At 35.5% G+C, this 9,248-nt stretch overlaps 1 long non-coding RNA gene across 1 annotated transcript; it reads right to left on the minus strand.

Moving 5' to 3' along the window:
- Positions 1–1,920: 1,920 nt before the first annotated feature.
- Positions 1,921–4,003, minus strand: LOC122145054. The gene is made up of 3 exons (XR_006160069.1): positions 3,312–4,003; positions 3,130–3,187; positions 1,921–2,206 (listed from the first exon to the last, which is right to left on the minus strand). It is a non-coding gene; the product is annotated as an uncharacterized LOC122145054 (long non-coding RNA).
- Between the last annotated feature and the right edge of the window lie 5,245 nt (positions 4,004–9,248).

The following is a 9,248-nucleotide window of genomic DNA, read 5'->3' on the forward strand; positions in this document are numbered from 1 at the left end:
ATTAAAAAGAAGACCGTTTCTTGTTCTTTATGAGAAGTGGTTTTATTTAATTTTAACATAAAGGCATGTTGTGTGTCACTGCAGTTAAATCGGTGTCTATCATAAAACCTTAATATCAAACCTATGAGTTTGAAAATTTCAGAGAAATGCTTAATAAATGCACTGTAACTAAACCCCTTAGGTTTTAGCCGACTAAATTTACTGTAGAATTAGTCAACTAAATATCATAAGATAAAGACATAGACTAAAACTAAAAACAATTCTGATGACTAAAATATGACTAAAAAACTAAATGGCATTTTAGTCAAAAGACTATGACTAAAACGAAATCAAAATTTGCTGTCAAAATCAACACTGCCTCCCACTGGAACATTAGTATAAACTTTAAATTATTATTTGTGAATGTGTTTATGAGATTTTAAAACGTGGGATGAGTTAAAGTTTAAACACCAGTTGGAATGAGGCTATTCATCAATAAAACCTTATCAGAAGAGAAAACCTGGATCAAGCAGATGATTAAGCTCAGGTTTTTGTACTTTCTACTTTTTAGTAATAAATGTGACCGTATGACTCGATCAACTTACACTAGTAAGGCCCGTACCCAAGACCCCAATTTTGAAGCTCCCCCGATAACAGGCTTTCAACTAAATGAAAAGGACAAGCAGAGACCAAACCACAGGCTACAATTTTATTTCTCAATTAAAAACACCTTGAGCTCAACATCAATATAAAAAAAAAAAACCACGTTAATCAATGTGAATGAATCAGCCCAATGGGCTTCGTTAGTCAGTTCACATAGGTCAACCACCGTTGCACTGGCCAAACACACACACGAAGAAAATAAATCTAATACACAAAGAAACAGTTCACAAAAAGACTTAACAAGGAGGTTTCTTTCTTTGGAATTATGTCTTGACATAACATTTCACTGCTCCATGATAAAACAAAATACAAAAAAAAAAAAAAATAATAATTCAAACCAATCAAAACCAAAAGTACAATAATTTAAACCCACTCCACATCAACCAAATAAACCAAAAACAGAAAGAACAAAAATAAACCACAATCTCAACTACGTAATGGAGCAGCATCAATGTGAAACAAGACAAAGAAATACAACCAACCCAAATAATATAAACCAAATAAATTGGTTAATAAACAAGACCTAGTAAATAAAATACAATGAATCAACTTTAACTGAAACAAAGTCAATTTCAATCAAACTCCATTGCACACACACTTAAAGGGATAGTTCACCCAAAAATGAAAATTGTCATTAATGACTCACCCTCATGTCGTTCCAAACCCATAAGACCTCTGTTCATCTTCGGAACACAGTTTAAGATATTTTAGATTTAGTCCGAGAGCTTTCTGTTCCTCCATTGAGAATGTATGTACGGTATACTGTCCACGTCCAGAAAGGTAATAAAAACATCTTCAAAGTAGTCCATGTGACAGAGGGTCCGTTAGAATTTTTTGAAGCATCGAAAATACATTTTGCTCCAAAAATAACAAAAATTACGACTTTATTCATCATTTTCTTCTCTTCCGGGTCTGTTATGAGCGCGTTCACAGCACTGCAGTTTAGTGATATCCGGTTCACGAACCAATCACACGATGTAACCGGATCTTCTTGAACCAGTTCACCAAAACAAACTGAATCGTTTGAAACGGTTCGCGTCTACAATAAGCATTTGGTCTCTGCTTGTCCTTTTCATTTAGTTTTTGCTATTTTTGGACCAAAATGTTTTTTCGATGCTTCAAAAAATTCTAACGGACCCTCTGATGTCACATGGACTACTTTGAAGATGTTTTTATTACCTTTCTGGACAGTATCCCGTTCATACATTCTCAATGGAGGGACAGAAAGCTCTCGGACTAAATCTAAAATATCTTAAACTGTGTTCCAAGATGAACGGAGGTCTTACGGGTTTGGAACGACATGAGGGTGAGTCATTAATAACATAATTTTAATATTTGGGTGAACTAACCCTTTAAACAAAATACACAACAAACAAACACGATGGAGTTACCAGCGAACACCAGGTGGCGCCAGAATCAAAGGCCACGGTCTTACAGCGCATCCAACGCGAATGTTATACAGGCGACAGCGAAGACGTTCAGTGCAATCGCGTGCGCACAAAAATTCTGCGTCCCAAAACTGGAAACGGCATTTAAGCCACAACAAAGCATCAGCTAGCAACTTCTGTAAAACAAATAAAGATGTTTTCATTTACTTCCTCCCCACTCCTCTCCCATTTAAAAAAAAAAAAAAAAAAAAAAAAAAAAAAAAGGGGAAGGTAGGGCTGTGCAAAAAATCGAATACGATTTTCATGTGCATCTCATCCGTAAAGACGCTCCTGTAATTAGTAGCATAACTCCAGCACGTGCGTTCAGATCAGGGTTGCCAGGTTGTCACAACAAATCCTGCCCAGTTGCTTCTCAAAACTAGTCCAAAACTAGCCCAATCGCGTTTCCAGGAGGTTCCCCGATAAAAACTGCATCCCGGGTTTAAAGTGTACGTTTTTCGGCAGGGTTCCCTTGGTAATATTCACATTTTAGGGGCTAAATATCACGTTATTGGTATTGGGGTCGCTTCAACCCGCGGACATGAAAAACAATCACAGACTTGGCAACACTGGTTGGCATGTCTACACAAAATCGATTTTAAAATCGCAGGCGATTCTTTGTCGATTTTGAAAGCGATTTTGTGTAGCTTGTCGGTGGACTACGGCTCTGTGTAGTAAATGCCGCTCCACCTGAACCAGTGTTGCCAAGTCTGCGGTTGTTTTTCATGTGCCGCGGGTTGAAGCGACCCCAATACCAATAACATGATATTTAGCCCCTAAAATGAGAATTTTACCAAGGGAACCATGCCAAAACACGTATATTTTAACCCCGGGATGCAATTTTTATCGGGGAACCTCTTGGAAACGCGATTGGGCTAGTTTTGGACTAGTTTTGAGAAGCAACTGGGCAGGATTTGTTGTGAAAACCTGGCAACCCTGATCTGAACGCACGTGCTGGAGATATACTACTAATTACAGGAGCGTCTTTACTGATGAGATGCGCATGAAAATCGTATTCGATTTTTTGCACAGCCCTAGAGGAAGGGAAAAATAAAATTACCTTTGACGTGCATAACACTCACATGCTCACAAACAATCCCCGAACGTAACCGACTAATCTAAAATTACACCAAACAAGCACATTAAATCAAGCATGTGAATTAAGTTAAATTCCCACAAACACCCATATTCGAAGTCTATAATTCCCTTCCATCTATAATTCTCCAGCTGAACAAAACCTACCTTTACCGAGGAGTGAAGGAGATACAAGACCTACGCAAACAGGTCACATAGATACAAAGTCATGAGGAAACTACATCTCACCTGTGTCTATATAGCTACGTGATTACCTGACGTACCCAACCACCTTATGCAATCAGTGCGCCATTTTTAAAGGGGCCATGCAGACTATTATTAAAGGGGCAATCCCACTACATAAAGATACTATATTATTACATACAATAGGCTACTATTAAATGTATTTGTTTTGTAATGTAGGTTACCCTATGAAAGAGAATTTGAGTAGTACAATAACAGAATATCTTTATGATAATCCACATATCACGTACCTTAACGTATAAATGCACTATCAGCTAATTAAATTAATCATTAAAATATTCAAGTTTTCCTATTGTATGCTTCTGTTTATTATCTAATATAACATTTTAATATAAAATAATATAAAAAAAAACCTCTCGCAGCACTTTAAGCCTCTGAAGAAAAACTTACGGTGAGTAGCCTACGTATTATGTGTGTCCTCCATTCATTTCCATTATTTACAAAACAAAATGTCTGTTAACGTTACCCTATAATTTGTGCATGTGTTTATGAGTTTTTAAGTGCATTATCACAGAGCCTAGAATGAAATAGCAAATTAGGGGTGTTTGTTACCTACGTTGAATCTGTAAAATAGGTTACAAATGTGCGGAAGTATTCTATCATCTGTGTGTTAGGTTAAAAGTGTTATGCTTCAAATACTTAAAATAAATTGTTCATATTTTTATGGGATTGTAAGTGCATTATCACAGAGGCTAGAATTAAGACCGGTGTGATCACACCCCAGTGCTCCGCTTCCTCCAAGTATCTAAATTTTTGGACAAGATGAAGTGAAACCACTACGCGGCGCTTAAGCAAGATGACAAGGCAAATACATATGTGTGCTGCAGCGCGAGAAACAAAGCGAGAGCGATTCGAAAGCATATGGAGCGTCTGCTCTCGGTAGCTCTCGCGGTACTTTGATGTCATACAACGATTGGTCTGCCTACAGTCTACGGGAGGAGCCAACCCCCCCCCCCCCCCCCCCCCCACAGACCGTGATGAATTTCAAAAGCAAAAGTGAAAGCAATGTAGGTAACCTGGCCCCGACTCTGGGCGTGATGTTTTGTTGAAACTATAGCCTACGCTGTAATCATCCTATAACAAATGTTTTCGCTTTTGACTGCGTCTATCTAAAAGCAGAGTCAGCCTTTGCAATAAGGAGGCCCGTTTCAAAGAAACAGCTGAGGGATCTTTTTCGAGCGCAAGCGGAGGACTCTTGTGTTGCTTTTCAACTGAAACGGGTGAAACATAACAAAGGTAGTTACTGATTAAAAGCAATTCAAAAATACAAACATATTAGTGTCGTAAAAAAAAAAAAACATGCTTTCAGAACTGTATCAGATGAAGGCAAGGAAAATAGGAATAGACATGATGTGACGCAAACATGCTGTAGGATTTGAAGATTTCCTGCCTTTAGATACAGGCCTTTACAGTACTGTGCAGTTTAAACAGATGGTGTTGTTTTTTAAACATATAGTTTCTGTTTTGTAATGCACTATTTGCTGAATTTGTCTAATAAAACAACTTTTTAAGTTTGTATCCTTAATGTAATATGTAGTGTCCATTTTAACCATTCTTCAACCATTTTGTGTTTTTTCCCCCTAATTTTGGATTCAGGACAGACAATGGATCTTGCTGTAAATGACCTCAAGAAATCTCTAAACAGATCTGGCTTGAAGGAAGTGTCTTCCCTTCAGCAATGTCATTTCTTACTGTTTTTCTGCCCCATTATTTCTCGTGCTGGAACTGACATTGACGCTGCAGTGACGTACATCAATCAAGTGAAAGGTCACTTACAATTGTGGAACACAATTAGGCTAATGATAAAACATATTAGTTTTTTATGATCCAGTTAACAATCCACGTATAATTGCCTTACAGCTTCATCACTGCCAGTCATCATGGTGGTGCTCCATTACACTTTTGACAAAGACAAACTTACACAAGACAGCAACAGTGTTATAAAGAGCGAGGGCATATCTGCAGTGGACTGTCTGTTCTATGAAAATGGGTTACTGACATGTCAGAAGAATACGAATGCAATTAATAAAATTGCAGATTATTCAAAATCAGAGGTAGGCTGATCACAATGCCCTTTACACAAACCTTGGGTACAGTATGTGTTTACACAGTTATTAACAAAAAGCAAAGTTTTTAATTTTTAAATGTGGGTTTTTCTAATACAGTGGCTGAGGGAGTGAACATGAATTTGTCACCCTTTTCTCCTCTGTCTGCAGTAATATACATATATACATACATATATATTTATTTTTATTATTTTATTTATTATATATATATATTTTTTTTTTTTTGTTTTTTGATGGTGGTGGTGGTATTGCTGTTGTAGTGATTGTGAATGTAATATTTATTTTTGTTTTAGTTTACGTTTACCTATCCACGACAACTTCCGCTTCAGGGAAACCTGGAATCATGAAAAGCGTCCAAAGTGAAATGTGAAATGTATATTTTATTGCAGTAAATACAGATATACTGATGTATTAATTTCCCTTCCAGAAGCGGACTTTATATTATTGCTTGAATCGTAAGTATTCCAAGCTTTACATTCTTCATTATTCAGAGAAATTTTATTTTTTACAATGTAATACTGTAATTAATAATGATAATTATAAAATAAATAAAGGCCTATGATATTATATTCTGTATAAATTGTTTTTTGTATTTTTGCAGAAGATAAGAGAAGTCGACATCCATCAGACCAGTGTGCAGAAGACGATCCCTTAATCCCTGACAGCTCAGTGCCTCAACTGGTTCAGAGGAGGACCATTTGTGGTTTATCCAAAAGAACTGTTGTTTTTATTGCTATTGCTCTGTTTGCTCTGATTGTTCTGGCAATAATTTTAGGGATTTTCATAAAATAATGAAATTACTATTTCTGGTATTTTCAGAAGTAATCGTTCAGTAGTAATTGGTGTAATGTAAAGCACTGCATGAAGATAATTAAATGTTGAATATAAATAAGTAACGGGTTAGCAGGTTATGTGATAATATATGTATGCAAAACATAAATCTATAGAAAAAAAATATACATGAAGTTTATTTTGTAAATAAGCGGTTTGTGATTAAATAGCTTATTGAATCACACACAATCAAATATTTGCATGTGAGTCTAACAAAAAATGTTTTTCGCAAAACATAAATAAACAGCTGTTTATCCCACTTCTGACCACTTTTTCATGTGTCTACCACCCCAACTCTTCATCGTTTTATTTAAATTCATGATTCTTTCCACACCAAAAAAAAAAAAAGACCAAACCAGATTAGCTTTAGTACTCACATTATTTTAAAATATACAAATAAGGTTTATATGACATTGAAGACTGTAGTAATGGCTGATGAAAATGTAGCTTTGCCACGACAGGAATAAATTAGAATTTAAAGTATACAGATAAAAATTATTTTAAATTGTAATAATAAAATAATAATAAAATAATGTGTGTGTGTGTGTGTGCGTACATATTACCATTCAAACGTTTAGGATCAATAAAGGTTTTTAATATTTTATTTTTTATGATGCTGTATTTTAAAGCTAATTCTGTAAAATCCAAATAAGCTTCACAAAACTTTAGTGGAAAGAGTTTAAACAATTTTTCATGCTTGTTCAAAGAACCATAAAAATTATTACACATGCACCTTTGGAACACGAACAGACAGTAGGCAATTATGGTCATAGTCATAATAACAGTAAAGAGACCTTTCTACTGACTCTGAAAAACACTAAAAGAAAAATGTCATATCACTATGAACAACACCAAAAGGCTATATATATATATATATATATATATATATATCACTATATTGTATTATATATATATATATATTGTATTAAATATATATATATATATTTAAAAATCTTTCACCATCCCACTTCTACATATTTCTCATAATATCAGAAGGCCTACTGTTTGAATGGCATTACAACAGTGCGCCATTAATTGGGTAGTTTTCACTGGCTGGTGCTTTACAGATGAATCTGAATTTTTTTGAGCAGTGGCCATCATTCAGTTTCCCAGATGCAGTTAGTTCTCCACAGTCCTCTTCACCCAACCAATTATTTGGTTCACCTGGTTCCCATTGACTACAAACAAATAAATAAATAAGTCAAATAAAAAAGTAATCACATACAGACATACATACTGTACATATATGCATACATCAATAACATTTTGCCATTACAAACCACTGGTGGTGCCCAAAAGCATTTAATTAACAACGACAGCAACAAAAGAGGATTCTCAACATGACAAAATCCTTTTTGCAGTGGATTTAAGAGTGCAATAATCTCTTTAGTCAATGAAGCTGCCAGCACCTGAGCGCTCTTCTGCACAGTAGTAACCGCACTTTTTTTTTTCTAATCTCCAAACCTCTTCAAAATCTCCAAAAAAACTCACTATTACATGTACACAACTCTAACATTTAATTTTCTTAAATTAAAAACACTTCTTTCCCTCGTGTCAACAAAAATATTCATGTAGTTCCAACACAACATGATTAAATTAATTTAAATTTAACAAATTTAAGTGGACTGAACATAATGGAAATAAATTGTAAAAACAAAATCAAGAATTTTGTTGTTTCTGCTCATTTTAACCAAGTCATTTGAACAAGCATTAAAAATATTTCTTTTTCTTCTTCTTTTTTTTTTTTTGAGTGCAGATTTTCCAACAACAATAGTAGGTTAAAATGTATGTTGACTATATGTGAAAGGCTAAGTCTGTATTTTAGATACTGTATTTTATCACCTTTGTTGTTGTTTTGCAGTTCACTAGTTTAATGGTAGGACAACATTGACAGTCGTCTTGATTTTTGAAATGGTAAAAGTTACCAAATAACAACATAAATATTCAATAACATTAAGAGCTATGATAAAATCATGACTGAGAGGCTATTGAAGAGCTACAAATATCTACATGCCTGCTGTTCATGGTGTAAGGTGTTCCATCAACCCATCTCCAATGCCCAGTTATCGCATCTGTAAGACCAATCCAGTAAGATTCAGATGAAAGAACAGCGCGTTGCACAATAAAATCCTGAATGAAACAAATGACATAGACATAACATGAGATTATATTTAATTTCTATACAATGTTTGCATCTGTGTATCACTAACCCACTCCCTGGAGTCATTGCCCAGGATGAGCAGCAGGGTGCCTTGTCCACTGCAGTATAAACGTGCCGTTTGCCAGCTCACTTTATTACTGGAAAATTCATAGCAGTTGGAAAGAAAAGGTTGCCACCCAGCTTTACAGCTCAAATCAACACAGACTGTGGAAACTTAACACTGGACTTCAAGCAACTTGCTATGAGCTTCTCACCCTTCCTCCAGACTCTAGGACCTTGGTTTCCAAATGAAATACAAAACTTGATCTCATCTGAAAAGAGGACTTTGGACCACTGGGCAACAGTCCAGTTCTTCTTCTCCTTAGCCCAGGTAAGACACCTCTGATGTTGTCTGTGGTTCAATAGTGGCTTGACAAGAGGAATACGACAACTTTAGCCAAATTCCGAGATAGGTCTGAATTAGTAGTAGAACTGGCTGCTAGGTGGCGCTGTCACGAAAAACTAGGGTCCTAGAAATCCTTGACCTATTCTCTTCGAGGCCCACTAGGGGGCCTCAATGCAACAATCTCAGCCTTTTGAAGACAAACTCAGCAAGAAACAATGTTCTTCGTGTAGTTTGATGATTTTCAAATATCCCACCAGTGTTAATTTCGTTGACGAATAATTTTCGTCATAACTGTCGTCAACAACTTTTTTTTCACCAACAACAACGAGATGATAACGAACTAAAACTCTTTTGGAATGACAAAAACTATGATATAAATCTATTGACATTTTCGTCTA

The sequence above is a fragment of the Cyprinus carpio genome, chromosome A5 (genome assembly GCF_018340385.1).
Source record: "Cyprinus carpio isolate SPL01 chromosome A5, ASM1834038v1, whole genome shotgun sequence".
Taxonomy (NCBI): Eukaryota; Metazoa; Chordata; class Actinopteri; order Cypriniformes; family Cyprinidae; genus Cyprinus; species Cyprinus carpio.